This window comes from Theropithecus gelada, chromosome 10 (genome assembly GCF_003255815.1).
Source record: "Theropithecus gelada isolate Dixy chromosome 10, Tgel_1.0, whole genome shotgun sequence".
In the NCBI taxonomy this organism is placed as follows: Eukaryota; Metazoa; Chordata; class Mammalia; order Primates; family Cercopithecidae; genus Theropithecus; species Theropithecus gelada.
This window is the reverse complement of record NC_037678.1, coordinates 30,493,751-30,520,447: the sequence shown is the minus strand read 5'-3', so window position 1 is coordinate 30,520,447 and position 26,697 is coordinate 30,493,751. Positions and strand designations below refer to the sequence as shown.

At 44.2% G+C, this 26,697-nt stretch overlaps 1 protein-coding gene across 5 annotated transcripts in view; it reads right to left on the bottom strand.

The window, feature by feature from the left end:
- Positions 1–26,697, bottom strand: part of BCL2L13 (BCL2 like 13) — a 96,495-nt gene that overhangs the window by 45,216 nt on the left and 24,582 nt on the right. For 3 of the 5 annotated variants that reach the window (XM_025399748.1, XM_025399749.1, XM_025399750.1), the window contains exon 2: positions 484–591. The gene's annotated coding sequence lies outside the window, so the exon portion shown is untranslated. Of the gene's footprint in view, positions 1–483; positions 594–26,697 lie in introns of those variants that run through there. The other 2 variants (XM_025399751.1, XM_025399752.1) reach the window with 1 other exon arrangement.

Genomic DNA, 26,697 nt, shown 5'->3' with positions numbered 1-26,697 from the left:
TCATGCACTTAGTAGAGTAACTATTTTTAAAGTTTATGTTGTAATGTTAAGTGCAAAATAAAATGGCTATACAGCTGAATGTATATTATAATTAGTTATCTATAGTACATATGTACGCAAAAATAAAAGAAGCGTATGCCTACTTTTTCCTTTTAATGTCGTTATTACTTATAAAGCTAATACCAAACACAAATCAAACCATAGTGAATGGGAAGAACCTTGACATGATCACTTATCCGATACTTAACATCAGAAACCGCCACATCTAACCTGTTAGGTATAGTTGGGGAACTTCCATAAACCTATTCCCCAGGAAAGAAAAAGGCTACCTTCTAGTTTCACCCTTATAAACTTCTACCAATGGATAATTGGTGTAAGCTGTTAACTGTTGAGAACACCCCACTGTAAAAATCAAATTAAACCAACAGTAAACCATACCAAACAGAATCTGCTTATTAACTAGAAAAATAAGAATAAACAGACCTTCAGAAATTTCTTTGTCCAGAGATTTTAGCTCTTCTTCAATTTCAGTTTTAACTTTTAATAAAATTTCTTGATCCAGAGATTGTGAAGCTATATCTAGTTGAACCCCTGAAAGCAACAAAAAAGGTTATTATTAAAAGAGGGAGAGAGAAATCATTAGAACATAATAGCACTTTTTTCTTTCTTTTGAGATGGAGTCTCGCACTGTCACTGGGGCTGGAGTGCAGTGGCGCGGTCTCCGCTCACTACAACCTCCACCTCCCAGGTTCAAGCCATTCTCCTGCCTCAGCCTCCCGAGTAACTGGGATTACAGGTGCCCGCCACCATGCCCAGCTAATTTTTTTGTATTTTTAGTAGAGACGGGGTTTCACTATGTTGGCCAGGCTGGTCTCGAACTCCTGACCTTGTGATCCGCCCACCTCGGCCTCCCAAAGTGTTGGGATTACAGGCGTAAGCCACGGTGCCTGGTCCTACAACACCACTTTAATTGTTAAGCCAAAAAATGCAAAATCACAATTCATTATCAAAATTGGGGAGGGTAGGAAATCCTTTTGCAATAATTAAAAAACAAAACGGAACAAAACAAAAACAACCTTTAGTAGAAATATTTGGGCCTATTTATTGAGAGTAGGTTTCCACCTTTCCAGATGTTTCTGCCAGAAACAGGGAAATGGAGCTGAATCTTCAGAAACACATTAACTCAAGAGGAGGTTGGGAAAGATGTATCAATAAGTGAGGCCAGTCCTCTCTTTCCGTAGACAATGTATCCTTTTTAAAAAGTATGAAGATGGAGGCCGGGCGCGGTGGCTCACGCCTGTAATCCCAGCACTTTGGGAGGCCGAGGCGGGCGGATCACAAGGTCAGGAGATCGAGACCACAGTGAAACCCCGTCTGTACTAAAAATACAAAAAATTAGCCGGGCGCGGTTGTGGGCGCCTGTAGTCCCAGCTACTCGGGAGGCTGAGGCAGGAGAATGGCGTGAACCCGGGAGGCGGAGCTTGCAGTGAGCCGAGATCGCGCCACAGCACTCCAGCCTGGGCGACAGAGCGAGACTCTGTCTCAAAAAAAAAACAAAAACAAAAAAAAAAACAAACAAAAAAAAAAGTATGAAGATGGAATATGATAAAAACAAAAACAATTGGTGTTATTAATATTTTAGTGGTGGTGGGAGATGTCCATTCCCCCCACTTCAAATTACATAGATCCCTAACTGTATCTCCCTTTTGGACATGTTTTTAAACGATACACTTCTAGCATTTTATCCATGCTTTGTAATTTTCTTTCTTTTCTTACCCCCACCCTGCCCACAACAGTTAGATGACCGCTGCTTCAGTCCACAAAGCACACAACCGAGGCTAAAATCCCACCACTGTGGGCGTAACGATTTCTTTGTGCCAATCACATTAGATTTATGAGAGTTATGCTCCTCACCAGTCTCTCATGCTTATTACTAGTTAATTCTATTCTGCTACTAACTTTTCTAAATGCAGCAAGAGAGTTACTTATCTTTGCAAGTACGAAGGTACAAAAAAAGGTACTGAAGCCTGAAAGCAGCACCTCTGTCATCTGACAGTCCAATTTCATGCAAGTTAGTTTTAATGATAACAATACATAATAATGGCTAATATCAAGTGCTGGGGGCAGCATAGTAAGCACTTTGTATGTACATGTATGTATGTAGGCATGTGTATACACACGTACACTCATTAAATGCTCATAACAACCCTTTGAGATAGGTGTTACTATTATCCTCAATTTGCAGGTGAAAAACCTAAGGCACAGGGAGGAGATCTGACTAAGGGTGCACCGACAGCAGAGCTCAGAGACAAACCCAGGCAGTCATCTTTCAAGGTCTGGGCCCTAACCACTGCACAGTGTCACCTCTCGCCATTCTTGCAAGCATGGGCTGTATTAAATCAAACACCCCGAAGTCCAGGCCTGCCTCTATGACACTGATCACAGCACAGCAGTTCTTGTTCTTGGGCTTTTTGAGATTTCAGGCTCTTAGAGAATGTGAATAAAATAATGGCCCCTCCTCCCAGAATGTTTGGCAAGCAATTTTAGGGCATTCATGGACCCTCTCAGGACCTTTATAAGCCTTGGTTTAAACACTTTACTAATTACCATCTAATATTCCTTTTTCTTTTTTTTGAGACAGAGTCTCACTCTGTCCCCCAGGCTGGAGTGCAGTGGCGCAATCTCGGCTCGCTGCAAGCTCCACCTCGTGAGCTCACGCCATTCTCCTGCCTCAGCCTCCCGAGTAGCTGGGACTACAGGTGCCCACCACCACGCCCGCCTAATTTTGTATTTTTAGTAGAGACGGGATTTCAACGTGTTAGCCAGGATGGTCTCAAATCTCCTGACCTTGTGATCCACCTGCCTTGGCCTCCCAAAGTGCTGGGATTACAGGCGTGAGCCACTGTGCCTGGCCCATCTAATTCTCCTTCTTTCCCCTCCCTGAATCCACATACTCACACCCACTGCATAATCTAGTCCTCTTTCATTTGGTTCATGTACTACAGTTTTCTACTATTGGGTAATCTGACTTAATGAGCAGTGGCCAATGATCACCAACCACTAAAAGCCTCCAGGAGACAGATCAAGACGAGTAATCTCGGGGTATGGAGGTGAGACAGAGTAGGAAATGGGACTGGGCCCCACCCCACTCATGTGTTTTTCCATCTGTTCTCAGTGACCACACCTTATAGCACCACCCCAGCTGGCACCATACCTGCTGACCAGACCTTGCAGGTATGGTATGAAGAAACCATAGGCAGCACCCTGCCATCAATCTCACTCAAGGGAGTTAGCTCTACCACTCACATGAGCTCAAGGACAATGACCAATCCTAATCTCCAGCCTCATTATAATACTAAAACCACCACCCAGGAAGGGGCTTCTCTGCCACTTCCCAATCATGTGTTCGCATGATTCCTTACCGTGTCTGCACTCCACTCCACACATGTAGTGATGCTCACCTACCTCGTGAATCATGCATGTCACCCTCCGTAAGACACTGCAATGCACTCCCCTCGGAGAGCCAGCTGGAGAACCCTTCCTCCTGTGCTGTCTCCCTTATGTCCGACCTTTCTAGGCATAAGTCTTTTTTTTTTTTTTTTTTGAGAGAGAGTTATGCTCTTGTTGCCCAGGTTGGAGTGCAATGGTACAATCTCGGCTCATTGCAACCTCCGCCCCCCCGGGTTCAAGCGATTCTCCTGCCTCACCCTCCCGAGTAGCAGGGATTAGAGGCGCCCGCCACCATGCCCAGCTCATTTTTTGTATTTTTAGTAGAGATGGGGTTTCATCATGTTGGCTACTAGTCTTGAACTCCTGACCTCGTGATCCGCCCACCTCGGCCTCCCACCGTGCTGGGATTACAGGCGTGAGCCACCGTGCCCAGCCCATAAGTCTTAAGCCTTGTCTGGGAAACTTGCTTGGCCTTGTGTCAATTTCTATTACACAGGAGCCTAAGAACCTGTGGTTGGTAATAGGGGGAAAAAACGAATGAAGAAAGGATTTGTATCCAGAGACTAGAACATAAAAGAAACCAAAACGTTTCTCCTAAATTAAAAGTGAGCAAATTTAGGGGTAAAACAGCATAGTTCCTTTTACAACTTTAAAAGCTTATATAAAAAGTTCAAGTTCTCCCTACATTGCAAAAATATTCTTTCTTGAATATTTTTTTTTCTCTACTTTCAGATGATTTCAGTACTACAAAGCAAAAATTTCCATTTAAACAAAAACTTTCGGATAAAAGCCAAACTGGCCAGGTGCAGTGGCTCACATCTGTAAACCCAGCACTTCAGGAGGCCAAGGCAGGTGGATCACCTGAGGTCAGGAATTCAAGACTAGCCTGGCCAACATGGTGAAATCCCATCTCTACTAAAAAAACAAAAATTTACTGGGTGTAGTGGCAGGCGCCTGTAATCACAGCTACTCGAGAGGCTGAGGCAGGAGAATCACTTGAACCCTGGAGGCAGAAGTTGCAGTAAGCCCAGATCGCGCCACTGCACTCCAGCCTGGGTGACAAGAGCAAAACTCCGTCTCAAAAAAAAAAAGGAGCCAAACCAATTGACATATGCAGCAGAATCCACATTCCCGGAAACAGGCCAGATTCACAATCGCATCAATAATCCCAGCTTGGTTTTTAGCCAGAGGCATTCAGGGAAGTCAAGATAATTCAGAGCCATCCTAGGAATCTCACTCATTTCTGGAACTTAAATTCAGGTTTACCTGAACACCCAGAGGATGTTGAATTGTATACTTAGCGACTAACCTTTTTGTTAGAGGAGACTGATTTTTCATTTCCCTGAAGACTTGGGATAAGTAACTTGTGGGGACAATGAAGTCCCTACCTCGGTGTGGGGGAAGGGCTCTGCAATAAACTATATTCCTCTACCGTGCAAGAATTTCAGCAAAACAAACAAACAAACAAAAGCAGCATGAACTGGGCCACCAAGTTGCAGGTCTACCTACTATTCATTTATATTGAGACTTTTTTATTTTCTAGCAAAAGAGTGTTGCTGCTAAAAAGACTTTTTTTTTTTTTTTTTTTTTTTTGAGACGGAGTCTTGGTTTGTCACCCAGGCTATAGGGCAGTGACACGATCTCGGCTCACTGCAACCTCTGCCTCCCAGGTTCAAGTGATTCTCCTGCCTTAGCCTCCCGAGTAGCTGGGACTACAGGCACGCACCACCACACCCAGCTAATTTTTGTATTTTTAGTAGAGATGGCGTTTCACCATGTTGGCCAGGATGGTCTTGATCTCCTGACCTCGTGATCCGCCCGCCCTGGCCTCCCAGAGTGCTGGGATTACAGGCATGAGCCACCGCACCCAGCTATGTGGGGTTTTTCTTTTTTTTGGTAGAGACAAAGTTTTGCCTTCTTGGCCAGGCTGGTCTCAAATTCCTGGGCTCAAGCAATCCTCCCACCTTGGCCTCCCTCATGCTGGGATTATAGGCATGAGCCACCAGGCTCTGCCTATGTTTTCATTTTTTGCAACCAAATTAAAGAATCCCAAATTCACAGATGGGCTTTGAATTAATTAATTCTATTAAAGTCAAGAAACTTGATTATTCTACCATTTACGGGTATTTAAAATACTTTTAAAAAACAAACAAAAGGTTAAACATTTTTACATATCACAGATTCTCATTCATTTTCTACTTTTAAAGCTGACAGAAATAACTTTCCTTTAAGTGACATAAAACACTTTCCTTATGAGCTGAGACTGAACAAAATAAAACTCAAATCCTTATTTTTTTTACTTTTTGAGAATGGGGTCTCTCTATTGCCCAGGCAGGTCTCCATCTCCTGGGCTCAAGTCATCCTCCTGCCTCTGCCTCCCTAAGTGCTGGATCCTTAAAAATTGAAATGTAACACAAAGGATCTCCTCAATGTCACCAATAACATTTAGTTTGCTTAATGACATTTCACTTATTTCTGCCTAATATCTTTGATAAACTACATTCATAAAAACTTGAAAATGTTACATAAAACAATCTATTATGCAAAATTTGAGGCCAATTTATCCTAGAAAGCTCCTATGCCCATTTATCCTAATCTTTATAAATTCTCATAAAGCATCAAAGTCTGCCTTTATAGATAAGCTTCTACTAAATCTCCATTACTATTTACAATTATAACAGGTTTCTCTTCAGAAGTAATTGTAGTGTTAGATGGCTCTGCAACAGCACTGATTAATATAACTGCACAAGGTACAGTGATCTCCAGAATATATCATGACATTATTAAAGCAAATCAAACACAAGCTGGGAAATTAATTTACGGCCCATGTTATTTCTTGCAATCAAATTGTCTCTTTCCCTTCCAGCTTCCTGGAAAGCAGCCATAAGGTAGATGATAAGCTTTGGAGTCAGGCCTTCTAACTCATCACTTGCACAAGGAAAATAATCTTCTTGACCCTCTCCTCTTTACGATTATTTTTTAAAATTGAGACAGAGTCTCGCTCTGTAGCCCAGGCTGGAGTGCAGTGGTGCAATCTCAGCTCACTGCAACCTCTGCCTCCTGGGTTCAAGCAATTCTCCCACTTCAGCCTCCTGAGTAGCTGGGATTACAGGCGTGTGCCAACACGCCCACCTAATTTTTTTATTTTTAGTAGAGACAGAGTTCCGCCACGTTGGCCAGGCTGGTCTCGAACACCTGACCTCAAGTGATCCGCCTGCCTCGCCCTCCCGAAGTGCTGGGATTATAGGCGTGAGCCACCGTGCCCACCTGAACCCCTCCTCTTATATTAAATGGGAAAATAATACCCACCACAAAGGGTTGTTATGAAGAGTAATGAGATAAACGCCGAATAGACAGGTGCTCCCACTCACCAATTCTTTTCATGCTCTAAAATTGTATTATTAATTATCTTTCCTGACCCCTTATCTCTGTGAACAGAAATCAGCTCACCACAGATTTCTAATCAATGATGCTTATACAGAACCTGCTTTCTACACTGTGAAAGGCAGGAACAGCACAACCTCTGTCAGTTTAGATAATGCCATGGATTATAAAATAGGGCTGTTTTAACACAAACTAGGAGAAATCTTGACCGGCAGTTATTCTTGCTCTTCAACTGCTGCTAGAGAGAATGGCTTAACTTGTGTTGCTTAAATCTGTTGGACGTTGCACAACAAAATGATTGGGGAAGTTTTACTAAAAAGCTGTATTCCTGAATACCAGATGTTCTGTGACCTGTTTCCGGGGGTGGTTTGTCTCTAATGGACTTGCCTCCAATTTTTTTCCAGGCTAAGGTAATCTCTGTCATACTCAACAAAGTAGGAATTTTGATCAATCACTGTCATGAGCTACCGTGAATGAGCGTGCTTTTAAGAGAAATCAACCCTTCTTGTAGCTACTGACACTCCTTCAAACATACTTCAATGACAGAAACAGAAATAACAAACAGGCTGGAAAAAGTCAGCCCTCTATTCCACAAAAACATTTCTAAATTAACATTTATTATTCTACTCTTGACCTGGCCTTAATCAGAAACTCAGAACATCTAAACATTTTAGAGTCCTTGCAGAGAATACAATCTACTGGATCCATTTTTCTACAAGGTTTCCTGACATGATAAGAAGTCTCCATTCCTCTATCCTCATATTAAGCTGGACCATCAGAAAAGTGTGTATGGGCCAGGCTCGGTGGCTCACACCTGTAATCCCAGCACTCTGGGAGGCTGAGGAGGGCGGATTACCTATGGTCGGGAGTTCTCCAGCTTGACCAACATGGAGAAACCCTGTCTCCACTAAAAACCCAAAATTAGGCCGGCGCGGTGGCTCAAGCCTGTAATCCCAGCACTTTGGGAGGCCAAGACGGGCGGATTACAAGGTTAGGAGATCAAGACCATCCTGGCTAACACGGTGAAACCCCGTCTCTACTAAAAAAATACAAAAAACTAGCTGGGCGTGGTGGTGGGCTCCTGTAGTCCCAGCTACTCGGGAGGCTGAGGCAGGAGAATGGCGTAAACCCGGGAGGTGGAGCTTGCAGTGAGCTGAGATCAGGCCACTGCACTCCAGCCTAGGCGACAGAGCGAGACTCCGTCTCAAAAAAAAAAACAAAAAAACAAAAAAAAAAACAAAAAAAAACCCCACAAAATTAGCAGGACGTGGTGGCACATGCCTATAATCCCAGCTACTTGGGAGGCTGAGGCACGAGAATGGCTTGAACCCAGAAAGTGGAGGTTGCAGTGAGCCGAGATTGGGCCATTACACTCTGGCCTGGGTAACAAAAGCAAAACTCCTTCTCACAAAAAAAAGAAAAGCTAGGCGTGGTAGCTCATGCCTGTAATCCCAGCACTTTTGGAGGCCGAGGTGGGAGGATCACATGGTTGGCAGATCACAAGGAAAGGAAATTCAGGCCATCCTGGCCAACATGGTGAAATCTTGTCCCTACATTAAAAATGCAAAAATTAGCTGGTTGTGGCGGCGCATGCCTGTAATCCCAGCTACTCGGGAGGCTGAGGCAGGAGAAGCGCTTGAACGTGGGAGGCCGAGGATGCTGTGAACTGAGACATGCCACTGCACTTCAGCCTGGGTGACAGAGTGAAACTGTCTCAAAAACAGAAACAAAAAATGAACAACAAAAAATTATGTACGTATAATCTAGGTCCATAGAGAATGTTAACTATTTAACTGAATTGTACTTCGGTGTCACTTCCTTATTTTTATCCAGAATCACAGTAAGAGACAATGTTTTGAAATCTAATACCACGTTTCATGTTGACTTTTTTTTTTTTTTTTTGAGACGGAGTCTCGCTCTCTTGCCCAGGCAGGAGTGCAGTGGCACAATCTCGGCTCACTGCAAGCTCTGCCTCGCGGGTTCACGCCATTCTCCTGCCTCAGCCTCCCAAGTGGCTGGGAATACAGGCACCCACCACCACGCCCAGCTAATTTTCTGTATTTTTTAGTAGAGACGGAGTTTCATCGTGTTAGCCAGGATGGTCTCGATCTCCTGACCTCATGATCCACCCACCTCGGCCTTCCAAAGTGCTAGGATTACAGCCATGAGACACCACATACAGCCGATATTGACAACATTTTCTTTTTTTTTTTTTTTTTTTTTTTTTTTTTTTGAGACAGAGTCTCGCTTAGTCGCCCAGGCTGGAGTGCAGTGGCGCGATCTCGGCTCACTGCAAGCTCCGCCTCCCGGGTTCACGCCATTCTCCTGCCTCAGCCTCCCGAGTAGCTGGGACTACAGGCGCCTGCCGCCTCGCCCGGCTAATTTTTTGCATTTTTAGTAGAGACGGGGTTTCACCGTGTTAGCCAGGATGGTCTCGATCTCCTGACCTCGTGATCCGCCCGCCTCGGCCTCCCAAAGTGCTGGGATTACAGGCGTGAGCCACCGTGCGACAACATTTTCTACTGCATTTCTGTGTCCTATGTTATAAAGCTCTAAGTGGGAAAAAAGAAATCTTTTAAAGAACTGTTTTCCAACCAAAAGAAACTAGCATCGCTTCTAAATTATAAGGGGGAAAAGACTCCTGGAACTAAGTATGCCCTCTGTTTTATAGTGTGTGTGTGTGTGTGTGTGTGTGTGTGTATGTACACATATATATGTATCTGTATATATGTGTATGTGTATATATGTGTGTGTGTATATGTATGTATATACGTATTTGGCTTTGCCATGAACCAAATTCACAGCTCAGCTCTAGTATAATTGTAGAGGATCTCACAGACTACTTACTTATCTATGATCTGTTATTCCTACTATAGACGTACAATTTCCCTACTCTTGATTTATTTACTATTTAGATTTTTCCATTATGCATCATTATAAGCCACATTAAATTATATGTGATAAGGAATTTTCTTTAAAAGTATTACAATTTTCATCCAGTATGAACTCACTGCCAATTTCTCACTATCTAACAAAACAAGCCAGATGTGGTACCATGTTACAGTCCCAGCTACTTGGGAGGCCTAGGCAGGAAGACCCCTTGAGCTCAGGAGTTTGAGGCCATAGTGTGCTATAATCACGCCTGTGAGTAGCCACTGTACTCCAGCCTGGGCAACATAGCAGGAACCCATTACTTCTTTTTTGAGATGGAGTCTCACACCGTTGCCCAGGCTGGAGTGCAGTGGTACGATCTCAGCTCACTGCAACCTCCGCTTTCCAGGTTCAAGCGATTCTCCCACCTCAGCCTCCCCAGTAGCTGGGATTACAGGCGCCTGGCACCATGCCTGGCTAATTTTCTATATTTTTACTAGAGACAGGGTTTCACTATGTTGGCCAGGCTGGCCTTGAACTCCTGACCTCGTGATTCGCTGACCTCGGTCTCCCAAAATGCGTAAGCCACTGTCCCCGGCCAGCAAGAACCTATTGCTAAAAAACAAAATAAAACAAACAAAAACCTCAAACATATTATTCTACATTTTTGCTTAACATAAACTGTCCTTCTGTTTCCTGATAATTCAAATTCTGTCTACCCTTGAAAAACCAGTTTAACTCTCTAATTCAAAATGTCTTCAATGACTACTATGTTCACAGGTCTATCACTGACCTGAAACAATTTAGTCTGTGCCACAAAGCTGAACATTTAAACATACATTATCCTATGCTGTTTGATGATTTTATACTTTATTATCATTATTCTAATCAGATTACAAACACTTTGGGATATACTTCCTTTGTCCTAGACTTGTGTGAAACATGGACTAAAAAAATACTCAAGGCCGGGCGCGGTGGCTCAAGCCTGTAATCCCAGCACTTTGGGAGGCCGAGACGGGCGGATCACGAGGTCAGGAGATCAAGACCATCCTGGCTAACACAGTGAAACCTCGTCTCTACTAAAAATACAAAAACTTAGCCGGGCGTGGTGGCAGGCGCCTGTAGTCCCAGCTACTCGGGAGGCTGAGGCAGGAGAATGGCGTAAACCCGGGAGGCGGAGCTTGCAGTGAGCTGAGATCCGGCCACTGCACTCCAGCCTGGGTGACAGAGCGAGACTCCGTCTCAAAAAAAAAACAAAAAAAAAAACAAACTCAAATACTTGATAGCTACCACTATCTACTATGATAAAGAGTTACAATGTATAGATGTATATATACAGACAACAAGCTCATTGTATTCTTATGTATACATGGTAACCTTGCTAGGGAGAAGAGACACTTAAAAAAACACAATAAAATAAGAATTATAAATAAATTCAGAGGAATAAAAAAATACAAAGTTCCCATTCCAGCAGTTGTAGCTTAAAAATACAAATAAATAAAAAATACAAAGTTATCAGTATATTTTGAGGCTAGCTCAAATGACAAAAGGTAAAAGAAATAAGGCTGGGCGCGGTAGCTCACACCTGTAATCCCAGCACTTTGGGAGGCCGAGGCAGGAGGATCACGAGGTCAGGAGATCAAGACCATCCTGGCTAACACAGTGAAGCCCTGTCTCTACTAAAAACAGAAAAAATAAAAATAAAAAATAGCCAGGCGTGGTAGTGGTGCCTGTAGTTCTGGCTACTCGGGAGGCTGAGGCAGGAGAATGGCATGAACCCGGGAGGCGGAGCTTGCAGTGAGCCCAGATTGCACCACTGCACTCCAGCCTCGGCAACAGAATGAGACTCTGTCTCAAAAAAGAAATAAAATGAGAAGTCATATTACATTGGGCAAATATGAGAACAGACCAACTGCACAGATAGGAAGATAAATAGAGCATTTATTTATGGCGATGAATCATTATGGAGAATACTGAGAACCAGGAATGGAAAGAATAAGACCTTCACTATTACTTGCGTACTTATGAGAGTTTAATCAGTGACTGAATCATAGAAACTTTAAATTTAGGTTTATAGTCTGTAAAGGCTGTCAAGTCTATCCTCATTACATGAAGAATATGAGACTTCAGCGAATTTAATGACTAGCCCAAGTTCTAATAAATCACAGAGAAGTAACATTAGAAACTACATATTCTGGTAAATAAAATTATTACTGACTCCCAGGACACATGACTATAATTTTTGATGCACAGTGACAAGGAATACATGAATGCTTTATCTGCCATCTGTCCTCTGCCCCTTTTTGGAAAATCTACATACCCAAAACATACATACACCCACACATCTGATCACACCACCATCAATACCACTACAATCCCACAAAGCAAATGACAAAAATGTCATGGTTACCATGCGCCTCACTCACCCCACCAGATTAAAGAAAAGCAGCTGATTAAAGGAGAGCTTATTCTCATGAGACTAATGTGATGCTGATTACACACGACAAGTTGTCATACTTCATAATAAACCATGTGGAAAACCTAAACCAGAAAATGTCTGCTGCTGTTAGGACACAAAGGCTATTTATTTAGCTGACCAGTGACACAGATAGATTCAGTGATTTGCATTTAATTAATCCTCTCCACCTAGGTTTTCTAAAGCACAGAGCTACACAGTAGGGCCAATGCTGCATAAATCCTGGACTGTAAACCGAGAGACAAATATTTCAAAGATAAACAGACTTTAGCACACTAAATCCCACCCACTTCAGTTTCAAACGAAGCCAAGTGAGTCAGTAATCATTATATTCCAGCCCTGAAATTCATTCACAGCTATCAAAGTGAATAGAAGATTAACAAGTTTAGCCAAGTTGAAAGGACTAGAGCTCCCAGAGCAAAATACTTTCTGAATCTATGGTTCCCCAAACTGGAGACACATTTAAATTACCTATAAAACACATTAAATTATAGATTTCAGGTCCTAGCATGCAGTATCTGGTCCTGTAGGTCTAGGGTAGAGCTCCATGATCTTTGTTTTAGCAAGTATTCAGGCAATTAGCCTTGCAAATAACATTCTAGACAGTGCAAATAATTACAATCAAATCAAAAAGGTCCATTGAACATATTGACAGAATGGTTCAATTGTTCATTAAATAGCAAAAATAAATACTTCAAAATATACCTTACTGGACCAGCAATTAAGAAACCAGATGTTGGCTGGACACAGTGGCTCATGCCTGTAATCCCAGCATTTTGCGGGGCCAAGGCAAGCGGATCACCTGACGTCAGGAGTTTGACAGCAGTCTGGCCAACATGGTGAAATCACATCTCTACTAAAAATACAAAAATTGGCTGTGCATGGTGGCACGCTCCTATAATCCTAGCTACTAAGGAGACTGAGGCATGAGAATTGCTTGAACCCAGAAAGCGGAGGCTGCAGTGAACAGAGATTGCACCACTGCACTCCAGGCTGGGCAAGAGTGTGAGACTCTGTCTCAAAAAAAAAAAAAAACCAAAAAAAGAAAAGAAACCAGATGTTTGGCCCTCCCACTTTGGGAGGCTAAGGCACAAAGATCACCTGAGCTCAGAAGTTTTGAGACCAGCCTGAGGAACATGGTTGAACAAACGTCTCTACAAAAAAATAAATAAAAGAACAAGATTTTTTTTTTTTTTTTAAGACGTAGCCTCACTCTGTTGCCCAGAATGGAATGCATGGCGGGAACTCAGCTCACTCCAACCTCTGCCTCCCAGGTTCAAGTGATTCCCCTGCCTTGGCCTCCTGAGTAGCTGGGACTACAGGCGCGTGCCACCACTCCTGGCTAATTTTTTTGTATTTTTAATAGAGATGGGGTTTCACCATGTTAGCCGGGATGGTCTTGATCTCTTGACCTCATGATCTGCCTGCCTCGGCCTCCCAGAGTGCTGGGATTATGGGTGGGAGCCACCATGCCCAGCCCTTTTTTTGTTTTGTTTTAAATAACCAAATTCCAGAAAGCCAATCATGATTGCAGTTTTCATGTTCTAGTGTTACCATACCCCCTAAGCATCCTGCAGATTGGGAGATAGACTGATGGAGGACAGATCTGAGGGAAAAGAATGCAGAATTCCACCATGCACCACCCAAGGTCTGGCTTCATAGTGGTTGAGATCAATCATCTCCTGTTCCTGACAGAAAAGCTAAGATAAGAATGAAACAGTACACATCTCTGGAAATATTATGGCTCAATTTCAAATTGGGTTATACAAATCTGCCTTGAAAAGCTGACTTGAGCCAGGCGCAGTGGCTCACGCCTGTAATCCCAACACTTTGGGAGGTCGGAAATTCGAGACCAGCCTGACCAACATGGAGAAACCCTATCTCTACTAAAAACACAAAATTAGCCAGGCATGATGGCGCGTGCCTATAATCCCAGTTACTTGGGAGGCTGAGGCAGGAGAAATACTCGAACCTGGGAAGCAGAGGTTGCAGTGAGCCAAGATCGCACCACTGCACTCCAACCTGGGCAACAAGAGCGAAACTCTGTCTTAAAAAAAAAAAAAAAAAAAGCTGATTTGAGATGGCAGGACACCCCAAATTGATTTACACATTCAATGTAATTCCCATCAAAATTCCAACTATGTTTTTTCCAGAAACAGACAAGCCAATCCTAAAATTAATATGGAATTGTGAGAGACACAGAATAGTCAAAGAAATCTTGGAAAAGGAAGAACAAAGTTGAAGGGCTCACACTTCATAATTTCAAAGTTTACTACAAAGCTACAGCAATAAAGATAGTATGGTATAACAACAGGTATACAGACCAATGATATTGAATTGAGAAGGGAAAAATAAATCCATACATCTACGGTCCACTGATTTTTGAGAAAGGTACCAAGGTCAATCAAAGGGAGAAAGAAGAACTTTTCTTTTCTTTTTTTTTTTTTTTTTTTGCGTCTCGCTCTGTCGCCCAGGCTGGACTGCAGTGGCCAGATCTCAGCTCACTGCAAGCTCCGCCTCCCGGGTTCGCGCCATTCTCCTGCCTCAGCCTCCCGAGTAGCTGGGACTACAGGCGCCCGCCACCTCGCCTGGGTAGTTTTTTGTATTTTTTTTAGTAGAGACGGGTTTTCACCGTGTTAGCCAGGATGGTCTCAATCTGCTGACCTCGTGATCCGCCCGTCTTGGCCTCCCAAAGTGCTGGGATTACAGGCTTGAGCCACCGTGCCCGGCCCAAACAATAACTTTTCAACGAATGGTGCTGAGACAACTAGAGATCCCCATGTGTATTCATCCATTTTCTTTAATATATGAAATAATACCTGCAACTGGATAGTTTATAAAGAAAAGGAATTTATTTCTCACAGTTCTGGAGGCTGAAAAGTCCAAGGTTGAGGGGCTGCCTTTGACCCCAGAGACCCGAGGCAGCACAGAGTATTACATGGCCAGGGGGCTGAGCATGCTAATGTGTGAGCTCCCGATCTCTCTTCCTCTTCTAATAAAGTCGCCGGTTCCACTCACATAACTCAGTAATCCATTAACCCACGAATGGATCAATCTATCTGTAACCGCTACTATGCTTTGTTTAACCCCTCCAAACCTCATGTTGAGAGCTGGTCCCAAATGTTGGAGGTGGGGATTAATGGGAGATGTTTGGGTCACTGGAGTGGATCCCTCATGGATGACCTGGTACCGTCCTCAAGGTTCTCAGTGAGTTCCTGCTCATTTAGTTTCTGCCGGAACTAGCTGTTAAAAAGAGCATGGCACCTCCCTTCCTTTTCTCACTCGCCTCTTGTCATTTGATCTCTGCACACATGAGCTTCCCCTTTTCACCATGAGTGGAAGCGGTTTGAGGCCCTCACCAGATGCAGACACGAGCGCCATGCCTCTTATACAGCCTGAAGAACCAAGAGTCAGGGCACCGTGGCTCACGCCTATAATCCCAGCACTTTGGGAGGCCGAGGTGGGCGGATCACAAGGTTAGGAGATCCAGACCAGCCTGGCTAACACGATGAAACCCCACCTCTACTAAAAATACTAAAACAATTAGCCAGGCGTGGTGGCGGGCGCCTGTAGTCCGAGCTACTCAGAAGCTGAGGCAGGACAATGGCGTGAACCCAGGAGGCGGAGCTTGCAGTGAGCCAAGATCACGCCACTGCACTCCAGCCTGGGCGACAGAGCGAGACTCCATCTCACAAAAAAAATAAAAAAATAAAATAAAATAAAAAGAAAGAAAAAGGAGCCAAATAAACTTCTTTTCTTTATAAATTACCCAGCCTCAGGTATTCCTTTACAGCAATATAAATGAACTAAGACAAGGACAACGTGCTCAAGATGCAATCACCTCTAAAAGGCCCCATCTCCTAATACTGCCACATTGGGAGCTAAGTTACAACATGAATTTGAGGAGACACTGAAACCACAGTACTATGCAGAAGAATTTATCTGAATCCCTACTTCAAACCATATGTAAAAATTAACTCAAAACAGATCAGGCCAGGCACAGTGGCTCACGCCTGTAATCCCAGCACCTTGGGAGATCGAGGCGGGCAGCATGAGGTCAGGAGTTCGAGACCAGCCTGGCCAACATGGTGAAACCCCGTCCCTACTAAAAATACAAAAATTAGCCTGGCATCGTGGTGCACGGCTGTGGTGCATGCCTGTAATCCCAGCTACTCAGGAGGCTGAGGCAGGAGAATCGCTTGAACCCAGGAAGGTGGAGGTTGCAGTGAGCTGAGATAGCGCCACTGCACTCCAGCCTGGGCGACAGAACAAGACTCCATCTCAGGAAAAAAAACAAAAACAACAACAACAAAAAAAACAGATCAAAGACCTAAATTTAAGAGCTAAAACTATAAAATTCTCAGAAGGAAACACAGGTGAAAATGTACATGACCTTGTATTAGGCAATGGTTTCTTAGATAAGATACTCAAAGTATAATAAAGAAAACATAGACAGGCATGGTGCGGTGGCTCACGCCTGTAATCCCAGCACTCTGGGAGGCTGAGGTGGGCGGATCATCTGAGGTCAGGAGTTCAAGACCAGCCTGGCCAACATGGTGAGACCCCATCTCTACTAAAAATACAAAAAATTAGCAAGGCGTGGTGGTGTGCCCCTGTAATCCTAGCTACTCAGGAGGCTGAGGTGGGAGAATTGCTTGAACCTGGGTGACAGAGGTGGCAATGAGCCAAGATAGCGCCACTGCACTCCAGCTTGGGCAACACAGAGAGACTTCGTCTCAAAAAAAAAAAAAAAAAAAAAGAATTGGTAACTACAAGCCCTTCCTCATGCTCTCAAGAAAAAAGAAAAAAAAAAGAAAACACAGACAAACTGGAAATCACCAAAATTAAAAATGTTTGTATGTCAAAGGATACCGCCAAGAAAGTAAAAAGACAAACTACAGCATGAATGAAAATATCTTGAAATCATGTATCTGATAAGAATCTGGTAATCAAAACATATGAAGAATTCTTACAACTGCCCACTGTGGCTCACACCTGTAATCCCAACACTTTGTGAGGCCAAGGAGGGCAGATCAATAGAGGTCAGGAGTTCCAGAATAACTCGGCCAACATTATAAAACTCCGTCTCTACTAAAAATACAAAAATTAGCCAGGTATGGTGGCAGATACCTATAATCCCAGCTACTCAGGAGGCGGAGGCAGGAGAATCGCTTGAACCTGGGAGGCTGAGGTTGCAGTGAGCTGAGACCACACCACTATACTCTAGCCTGGGCAACAGAGACCACACCACTATACTCTAGTCTGGGCAACAGAGCTAGACTCTGTCTCAACAACAACAACAACAAAGACTTCTTACAACTCAATTTTAAAAAACTCAAGAAGGCCGGGCGCAGTGGCTCACGCCTGTAATCTCAGCACTTTGGGAGGCTGAGGCGGCCGGATCACCTGAAGTCAGGAGTTTGAGACTAGCCTGACAAACATGGTGAAATCCCGTCTCTACTAAAAATACAAAAATTAGCCAGGCATGGTGGTGGGCACCTGTAATCCCAACTACTCAGCAGGCTGAGGCAGGAGAATCGCTTGAACCCAGGCGGCGGAGGTTGCAGTGAGCCGAGACTGTGTCATTGCACTCCAACCTGTGGGGGGGAAGAAAAAACACTAACTAAAACTTGAGCTACCATATGATCCAGCAATCTCACTGCTAGGTATATACCCAAAAAAAGGAATCAGTACATCAAAGCGCTATCTGCACTCCTATGTTTGCTGCAGCACTGTTTACAACAGTCAAGGTTTGGAAGCAACCTAAGTGTCCATAAACAGATGAATGGATAAAGAAAATGTGGTACATATAGACAATGGAGTACTATTCAGGCATAAAAAAGAATGAGATCACCTGTAATCCCAGCACTTTGGGAGGCTGAGGCAGGAGGATCACAAGGTCAGGAGTTCAAAAACAGCCTGGCCAACATGGTGAAACCCCGTCTCTACTAAAAATACAAAAATTAGTTGGGCATGTTGGCACATGCCTGTAACCCCAGCTACTAAGGAGGCTGAACTAGGAGAATTGCTTGAACCGGGACCCAGGAGGCAGAGGTTGCAGTAAGCTGAGATCATGCCACTGCACTCCAGCCTGGGGAACAGAGCAAGACCCTGTCTCAAAAAAAAAAAAAAAAAAAAAAAAGAACGAGGTACTGTCATTGCAACAACATGACAACATGGATAGAACTGGAGGTCATTGTGTTAAGTTAAATAAGCCAGGCACAGAAAGACAAACATTACATGTTCTCGCTTATTTCTGAGATGTAAAGAAACAACTGAACTCATGGACACAGAGAATGTAAGGATGGTTACCCGAACTAAGAAGGGTAATGGGGGTCTGGGGGACAACAGGAGGTGGGGATGGTTAATGGGTTAAAAAAAAGAAATAAAGAATGACTAAGACCTACTATTCAACAGCCCCTTAATTGTACATTTGAAAATAACTTAAAGGGTAACTGAATTGTTCGTAACTCAAAAGATAAATGTTGAGGGACGGATACCCCATTCCCTATGACGTGCTTATTTCTCATTGCATGCCTGTATTAAAATATCTTATGTACCCCATAAATATATACACCTACTATGTACTCAAAAATTTTTAAAAATTAAAAGTAAAAATAAAATAAATTTTAAAATTAAAATTAAAAATAAAACCACAATGAGATACACTCAATGAGATTACAGCACATCCACTAGAATAGCTATGCTGGCAGAGATGGAGAAACTCTTACATATATTGTTGGCAGGAAGCAAAATGACATAATCACTTCATAAGACAGTTTAGCAATTCCTTTTAAAACAAAATAAACTGTTTTTACCACACGACCCAGCAGCTGTGCTCCCTGGTATTAACCCAAATGAGTTGAAAACTTACATACACACAAAAACCTACACACGAACGTTTATTCATAATTGCCAAAACTTGGAAGGAACTGAGATGTTCTTCAAAGGTGACTCGATAAACTATGGCACATCCATACAACGTCATATTATTCAACAATAAAAAGAAATAAGCTACCACAATAAGGCACCACTTCACAACCTTTAGGATGGTTACTATTAAAAAAACAGAAAACAAATGTTGGTAAGAATATGGAGAAATGAGAACCTCTGTACACTGCTGATAGGAAGGTTATTTATGCTGTGACATAGATGAATCTTGAAAATATTGTGCAAATACGGTTTGGCTGTGTCCGCACCCAAATCTCACCTTGAATTGTAATAATCCCCACGTGTCAAGGGTGGGGCCAGGTGGAAACAAACAAATCATGGGGGTGATTTCCCCCATACTGTTCTCATGGTAGTGAATAAGTCTCATGAATCTGATGGTTTTATAAAAAGGGAGTTCCCCTGCACACGCTCTCAGGCCTGCCACCATGTAAGACGTGCCTTTGCTTCTTTTTTGCCTTCTGCTATGATTGTGAGGCCTCCCCAGCCATATGAAAGCGTGAGTCCATTAAATCTTTCCTTTATAAATTATCCAGTCTCGGGTATGTCATTATTAAAAGTGTGAGAACGGACTAATACAGAAAATTGGTACTGGGAGTGGGGCGCCACTATAAACATACCCGAAAATGTGAAGCAACTTTGGAAATGGGTAACAAACAGGCAGAAGCTGGAACAGTGTGGAAGGCTCAGAAGACAACGGGAAAATGTGGGAAAAGTCTGGAACTTCCTAGAGACTTGTTGAATGGTTTTGACCAAAATGCTGACAGTGATATGGACGATAAAGTCCAAGTTGAGGTGGTCTCAGATGGAGATAAGGAACTTATTGGGAACTGGAACAAAGGTGACTCTTGCTATATTTTAGCAAAGAGACTGGTGGCGTTTTGCCCCTGCCCTAGAGATCTGTGGAACTTTAAACTTGAGAGAGATGATTTAGGATATCTGGCAGAAGAAATTTCTGAGCAACAAAGCTTCAAGAGGAAGCAAAACATAAAAGTTTGAAAAATTTGCAGTCTGATGATGCAGTGGAAAAGAAAACCCCATTTTCTGGGGAGAAATTCAAGCCTGATGCAGAAATTTGCATCAGTAACAAGGAGCCAAATGCTAATTGCCAAGACAATGGAGAAAATGTCTCCAAGGCATGGCAGAGACCTTCGAAGCAGCTCCTCCCATCACAGTCCTAGGAGGGAAAAATAGTTTCCTGGATCAGGGCCAGGGCCAGGGCCCCCCTCCTCCTGTGTGCAGCCTCTGGACTTGCTGCCCTGCATCCTAGCCACTCCTGCCGTGGCTAAAGGGGCCAAGGTACAGCTCGAAAAATGGTTTCAGAGGGTGAAAGTCCTAAGCCTTGGCAGTTTCCACATGGTGTTGAGCCTGCAGGTGCACACAAGTCAAGAACTGAGGTTTGGGAACCTCTGCCTAGATTTCAGAGGACATATGGAAATGCCTGGATGTTCAGGCAGAGGTGTCCTGCAGGGGCGGAGCCCTCATGGAGAACCTCTGCTAGGGCAGTGCAGAAGGGAAATGTGGGGTAGGAACCTACACACAGAGTCCCCACTGAGGCACTGCCTAGGGGAGCTGTGAGAAGGCGGCCACTGTTCTCTAGACCCCAGAATGGTAGACCCACTGACATCTTGCACTGTGCGCCTGAAAGAGCCACAGACACTCAATGCCAGTCTGTGATAGGAGCCGGGGGAGGGGGTGACTATATGCTGCAAAGCCACATAGGTGGAGCTCCCCAAGGCCATGGGAACCCACCTCTTGCATCAGCACAACCTGGATGTGAGACATGGAGTCAAAGGAGGTCATTTTGGAGCTTTAAGATTTGACTGCCGGCTGGGCACGGTGGCTCACGCCTGCAATCCCAGCACTTTGGAAGGCTGAGGTGGGTGGATCATGAGGTCAGGAGTTGAAGACCAGCCTGGCCAAGATGGTGAAACCCCATCTCTACTAAAAAAAAAAAAACACAAAAATTAGTGGACGTGGTGGTGGGCACCTGTAATCCCAGCTACTGGGGAGACTGAGGTGGAGAACTGCTTGAACCTGGGAGGTGGAGTCTGCAGTGAGCTGAGATCGCGCCACTGCACACTAGCCTGGGTGACAGAGCAAGACTCTGCCTCAAAAAAAAAATAAAAGTAAAAATAAAGAAAAGATTTGACTGCCCCACTGGATTTCAGACTTGCATAGGCCCTGTATCCCCTTCGTTTTGGCCAGTTTCTCCCACTAGAATGGGTATTTACCCAGTGTGGTTACCTCCATTGTATCTAGGAACTAACTAACTTGCTTTTGATTCTACAGGCTCATAGGTGGAGGGACTCACCTTGTCTCAGAGATGAGACTTTGGACTGAGGACTTTTGAGTAAATCCTGAAATGAGTTAAGACTTTGGGGGACTGCTGGGAAGGCATGATTGGTTTTGATATGTGAGGACATGGGATTTGGGAGGGGTCAGGGTGGAATGATATGATTTGGCTATGTCCCCACCTAAATCTCATCTTGAATTGCAGCTTCCATAATTCCCATATGTTATGGGAAGGGCCTGGTGGGAAGCAATTCAATCATGGGGGTGGGTCATTCTCGTGATAGTGAATAAGTCTCGCATAAGATCTGATGGGTTTTTTGGTTTTTTTTTTGAGACGGAGTCTCCCTCTGTAGCCCAGGCTGGAGTGCAGTGGCGCAATCTCAGCTCACTGCAACCTCCGCCCCTCCAAGTTTAAGCAATTCTCTGCCTCAGGCTCCGGAGTAGCTGGGATTACAGGCGCATGCCACCACGCCTGGCTAATTTTTTTGTATTTTTAGTAGAGACGGGGTTTCACCATCTTAGTCAGGCTGGCCTTGAACTCCTGACCTCGTGATCCACCCGCCTCAGCCTCCCAAAGTGCTGGGATTACAGGCGTGAACCACCGCACCCAGCCGATCTGATGGTTTTATAAAAGGGGAGTTCCCCTGCACACGCTCTCATGCCTGTCGCCATGTAAGAAGACGTCACTTTGCTTCTCCTTTGCCTTCCATCATGACTGTGAGGCCTCCCCAGCCATGTGGAACTATGGGTCCATTAAACCTCTTTCCTTTATAAATTACCCAGTATCACGTATGTCTTTATTAGCAGTGTGAATACAAACTAATATGTATGTTAAGTGAAATAAGCCAGTCACAAAGGACAAATATGGTATGAGGTACCTAGAATATTCAAATCCATTGAGAAAGACGTAGGAAAGTGGTTACCAAGGGCTGGGAAGAGAGGGAAATGGGGAGTTGCTTAATGGTTGAGGAATAACAGACCAGTATCACAACTACATGTAACTGATTGTCACATTACAAATGAACAGAAATCAACTTACTCTTCTTCTGACCTCCGAAAGAAATGTCTTATTATGAAAATGCATGCTAATTACCACAATATCAAGGAGCCACATATTAATATATGCTAAATTGAACACGATAAAGGTTATTACTTAGCAAGAAGGACTTTTACTAGTCAGAACGTGTAATTTTGAATAGGGTTGACTTTCAGCACAAAAATGCAGAGTGGAAGACTAAACTAGTACTGGAAAAATGTACAAGAGTTAACTATTTACATAAAAGTCTGTACCCAGTACGTGACTCGGTTAAAAAATAAAAGAGATGTAATGTGACAGAAATCCTGAGTCATCAATAACATCAGCTCCCTTAGTCACTTCTTCTAACATTTACTACTTCATGAACTTGAAACCAAACCCTATCTACATTATACCAATGAGTGCTCCAGCAGATCCTATTTATAACAGCATGGAAGAGGAGAAGTTCTACATCTCCCTTTAGATAGCAAATAGGATAGTGTAACAGAAGACAGCAATAAGAAAAATATATTTCCCTCCAAGTTAGCCTACCAGCTGAGTGCGGTAGCTCATGCCTGTAATCCCAGCACTTTGGGAGGCTGAGGCAGGTGGATCACTTGAGGTCAGGAGTTCGAGACTAGCCTGACCAACATGGAGAAACCCTGTCTCTACTAAAAATACAAAATTAGCTGGGTGTGGCAGAACATGCCTGTAATCCCAGCTACTCAGGAGGCTGAGGCAGGAGAATCGCTTGAACTCGGGAGGCAGGGGTTGTGGTGAGCCAAGATCGCACCATTGCACTCCAGCCTGGGCAACAAGAGTGAAGCTCTGTCTCAAAAAAAAAAAAAAAAAAAGGTTAGCCTACCAATGTCTGTATTTACATACAAATATACTGATATACTGTAGTTGGGTTTACTTTAAATGGTATTAAAAACAACATCCACATTTAAAAAACAAAACAAAATAAAAACTACAAAGCAAGCAAACTCTCACAGATATACAATGTTGAGGTGGAAAAAAATTCTGTCTGCAGAAGATGTCATCAAAATAGCCAACTAGAGATCCCCAAGGCTTGTCTCCTACACAGACCTAAATAAATAAATAAAACTCAAAAAAAAGGGCCGGGTGCAGTGGCTCACCCCTGTAATCCCAGCACTATGGGAGGCTGAGGTGGGTGGATCACCTGAGGTCAGGAGTTTGAGACCAGTCTGGCCAACATGGTGAAACCCCATCTCTACTAAAAATGCAAAAATTAGCCGGGCGTGGTGGTGGGTGCCTGTAATCCCAGTTACTCTAGAGGCTGAGGCAGGAGAATCACTTGTACTTGGGAGGCAGAGGTTGCAGAGCTAAGATTGTATCACTGCAGACTCCAGCCTGGGTGACAAGAGTGAGACTCTGTCTTAAAAAAAAAAACAAAAAAAAAACCCTCAAAAAAAACACAACAGATCCCAAAGAAAACGAAATCTATAAAATGTCTGGAATTCAAAATAATGATCTTAAGGAAACTCACTGAGATACACGAGAATACAGATAGACAATTCAACAAAATCCAAAAAACAATTCATAACCTTAATTGGAAATTCAACAAACAGATAAGAAACAACCAAACAGAAATCCTGGAACTGAAGAACTCAAAGAATAAAATAAAAACTACAATTGAGAGCTTCAACAATAGAATAGAACAAGCAGAAGAGTTTCTTTTTTTGTTGTTGTTGAGACGGAGTCTCGCTTTGTCACCAAGCTGGAATCCAGTGGTGTGATCTCAGCTCACTGCAACCTCTACCTCCTGGGTTCAAGCAATTCTCCTGCCTCGGCCTCCCGAGTAGCTGGGACTACAGACACACAACACCACACCCAGCTAATTTTTGTATTTTTAGTAGAGACGGGGTTTCACCATGTTGGCCAGGATGGTCTCCATCTCTTGACCTCATGATCCACCCACCTCGGCCTCCCAAAGTGCTGGGATTACAGGCATGAGGCACTGGGCCTGGCCAAGCAGAAGAATTTCTAAACTTGAAGACAGCTGTTTTGAAATAATCCAGTCAAGCAAACAAAAAAAGAATAAAAAGCCGGGCATAGTGGCTCACGCCTGTAATCCCAGCACTTTGGGAGGCCAAGGGGGGCAGATCACCTGAGGTCAGGAGTTCAAGACCAGCCTGGCCAATGTGGTGAAACCCCATCTCTACTAAACATACAAAAATTAGCTGGGCGTGGTTGTGGGCACCTGTAATTCCAGCTACTTGGAAGGCTGAGGCAGGAGAATCACTTGAACTCGGGAAGCGGAGGTAGCAGTGAGCCGAGATCATGTTAATGCACTCCAGCCTGGCAACAGGAGCAGAACTCCATCTGAAAAATGAAAGAAAAGAAAGAAGAAAAGAAAGAAAAGAAAGAAAAGAAAGAAAAGAAAGAAGGAAGGAAGGAAGGAAGGAAGGAAGGAAGGAAGGAAGGAAGGAAGGAAGGAAGGAANAGGAAGGAAGGAAGGAAGGAAGGAAGGAAGGAAGGAAGGAAGGAAGGAAGGAAGGAAAGAAAGAAAGAAAGAGAAAGAAAGAAAAGAAAAGAAAAAGTCTACACCTATGGAATGTGATTAAGCAAACAAATATTTAAATAATGGCAGTTTGAAAACAAAGAGAGATGGGAAAACGCATAGAAAACCTATTTTGTGGCCGGGCGCGGTGGCTCAAGCCTGTAATCCCAGCACTTTGGGAGGCCGAGATGGGCGGATCATGAGGTCAGGAGATCGAGACCATCCTGGCTAACACGGTGAAACCCCGTCTCTACTAAGAAATACAAAAAATAGCCGGGCGAGGTGGCGGGCGTCTGTAGTCCCAGCTACTCGGGAGGCTGAGGCCGGAGAATGGCGTGAACCCGGGAGGCGGAGCTTGCAGTGAGCCGAGATTGTGCCACTGCACTCCAGCCTGGGCTACAGAGCGAGAGTCCGTCTCAAAAAAAAAAAAAAAAGAAAACCTATTAAACCTATTTTGTGAATTAATAGCTAGAAACTACCCAAGTCTTGAAAGAAATGTGGACATCCAGATCCAGGACACTGAAAGGGTCTCAAATAGATTCAACCAAAAAAGGTCCTCTCCAAAGCACAATACAGTCAAACTGTTAAAAGTCAAAGACAGAATTCTTTTTTTTTTTTTTTTTTTTTTGAGACGGAGTCTCGCTGTGCTCCCAGGCTGGAGTGCAGTGGCGTGATCTCGGCTCACTGCAAGCTCTGCCTCCCAGGTTCACGCCATTCTCCCGCCTCAGCCTCCCAAGTAGCTGGGACTACAGGCGCCTGCCACCACGCCCGGCTAGTTTTTTTGTATTTTTAGTAGAGACGGGGTTTCACCATGTTAGCCAGGATAGTCTCGATCTCCTGACCTCGTGATCCACCCGCCTCGGCCTCCCAAAGTGCTGGGATTACAGGCTTGAGCCACCGCGCCCGGCCTAAAGACAGAATTCTAAAAAAGCAAAAGTCAAGTCACAGAGGAAGGAATCCCTATTAGGCCGGGTGCAGTGGCTCACGCCTGTAATCCCAGCACTTTGGGAGGCCGAGGCAGGCGGATCACAAGGTCAGGAAATTGAGACCATCCTGGCTAACATGGTGAAACCGTGGCTCTATTAAAAAATACAAAAAATTAGCCAGGCGTGGTGGCAGGCACCTGTAGTCCCAGCTACTCGGGAGGCTGAGGCAGGAGAATCACTTGAACCCAGCAGGCAGAGTTTGCAGAGAGCCGAGATCGCGCCACTGCACTCCAGCCTGGGCAACGGAGCAAGACTCCGTCTTTTTTAAAAAAAGAAAGGAAGAAATCCCTATTAGACAAACAGCAGATTTCTCAGAAGAAAATTTCCTAAGCCAGGAAGCTATTCTTTTTTTTTTTTTTTGAGACGGAGTCTCGCTCTGTCGCCCAGGCTGGAGTGCAGTGGCCGGATCTCAGCTCACTGCAAGCTCCGCCTCCCGGGTTCCCGCCATTCTCCTGCCTCAGCCTCCCGAGTAGCTGGGACTACAGGCGCCCACAACCGCGCCCGGCTAATTGTTTGTATTTTTAGTAGAGACGAGGTTTCACCGTGGTCTCGATCTCCTGACCTTGTGATCCGCCCGCCTCGGCCTCCCAAAGTGCTGGGATTACAGGCGTGAGCCACCGCGCCCGGCCTTTCAGGAAGCTATTCTTAAGAAATGAAGGTGAGGGCTGGGTGCAGTGGCTCACGCCTGTAATCCCAGCACTTTGGGAGGCCGAGGCAGGTGGATCACAAGGTCAGGAGATTGAGACCA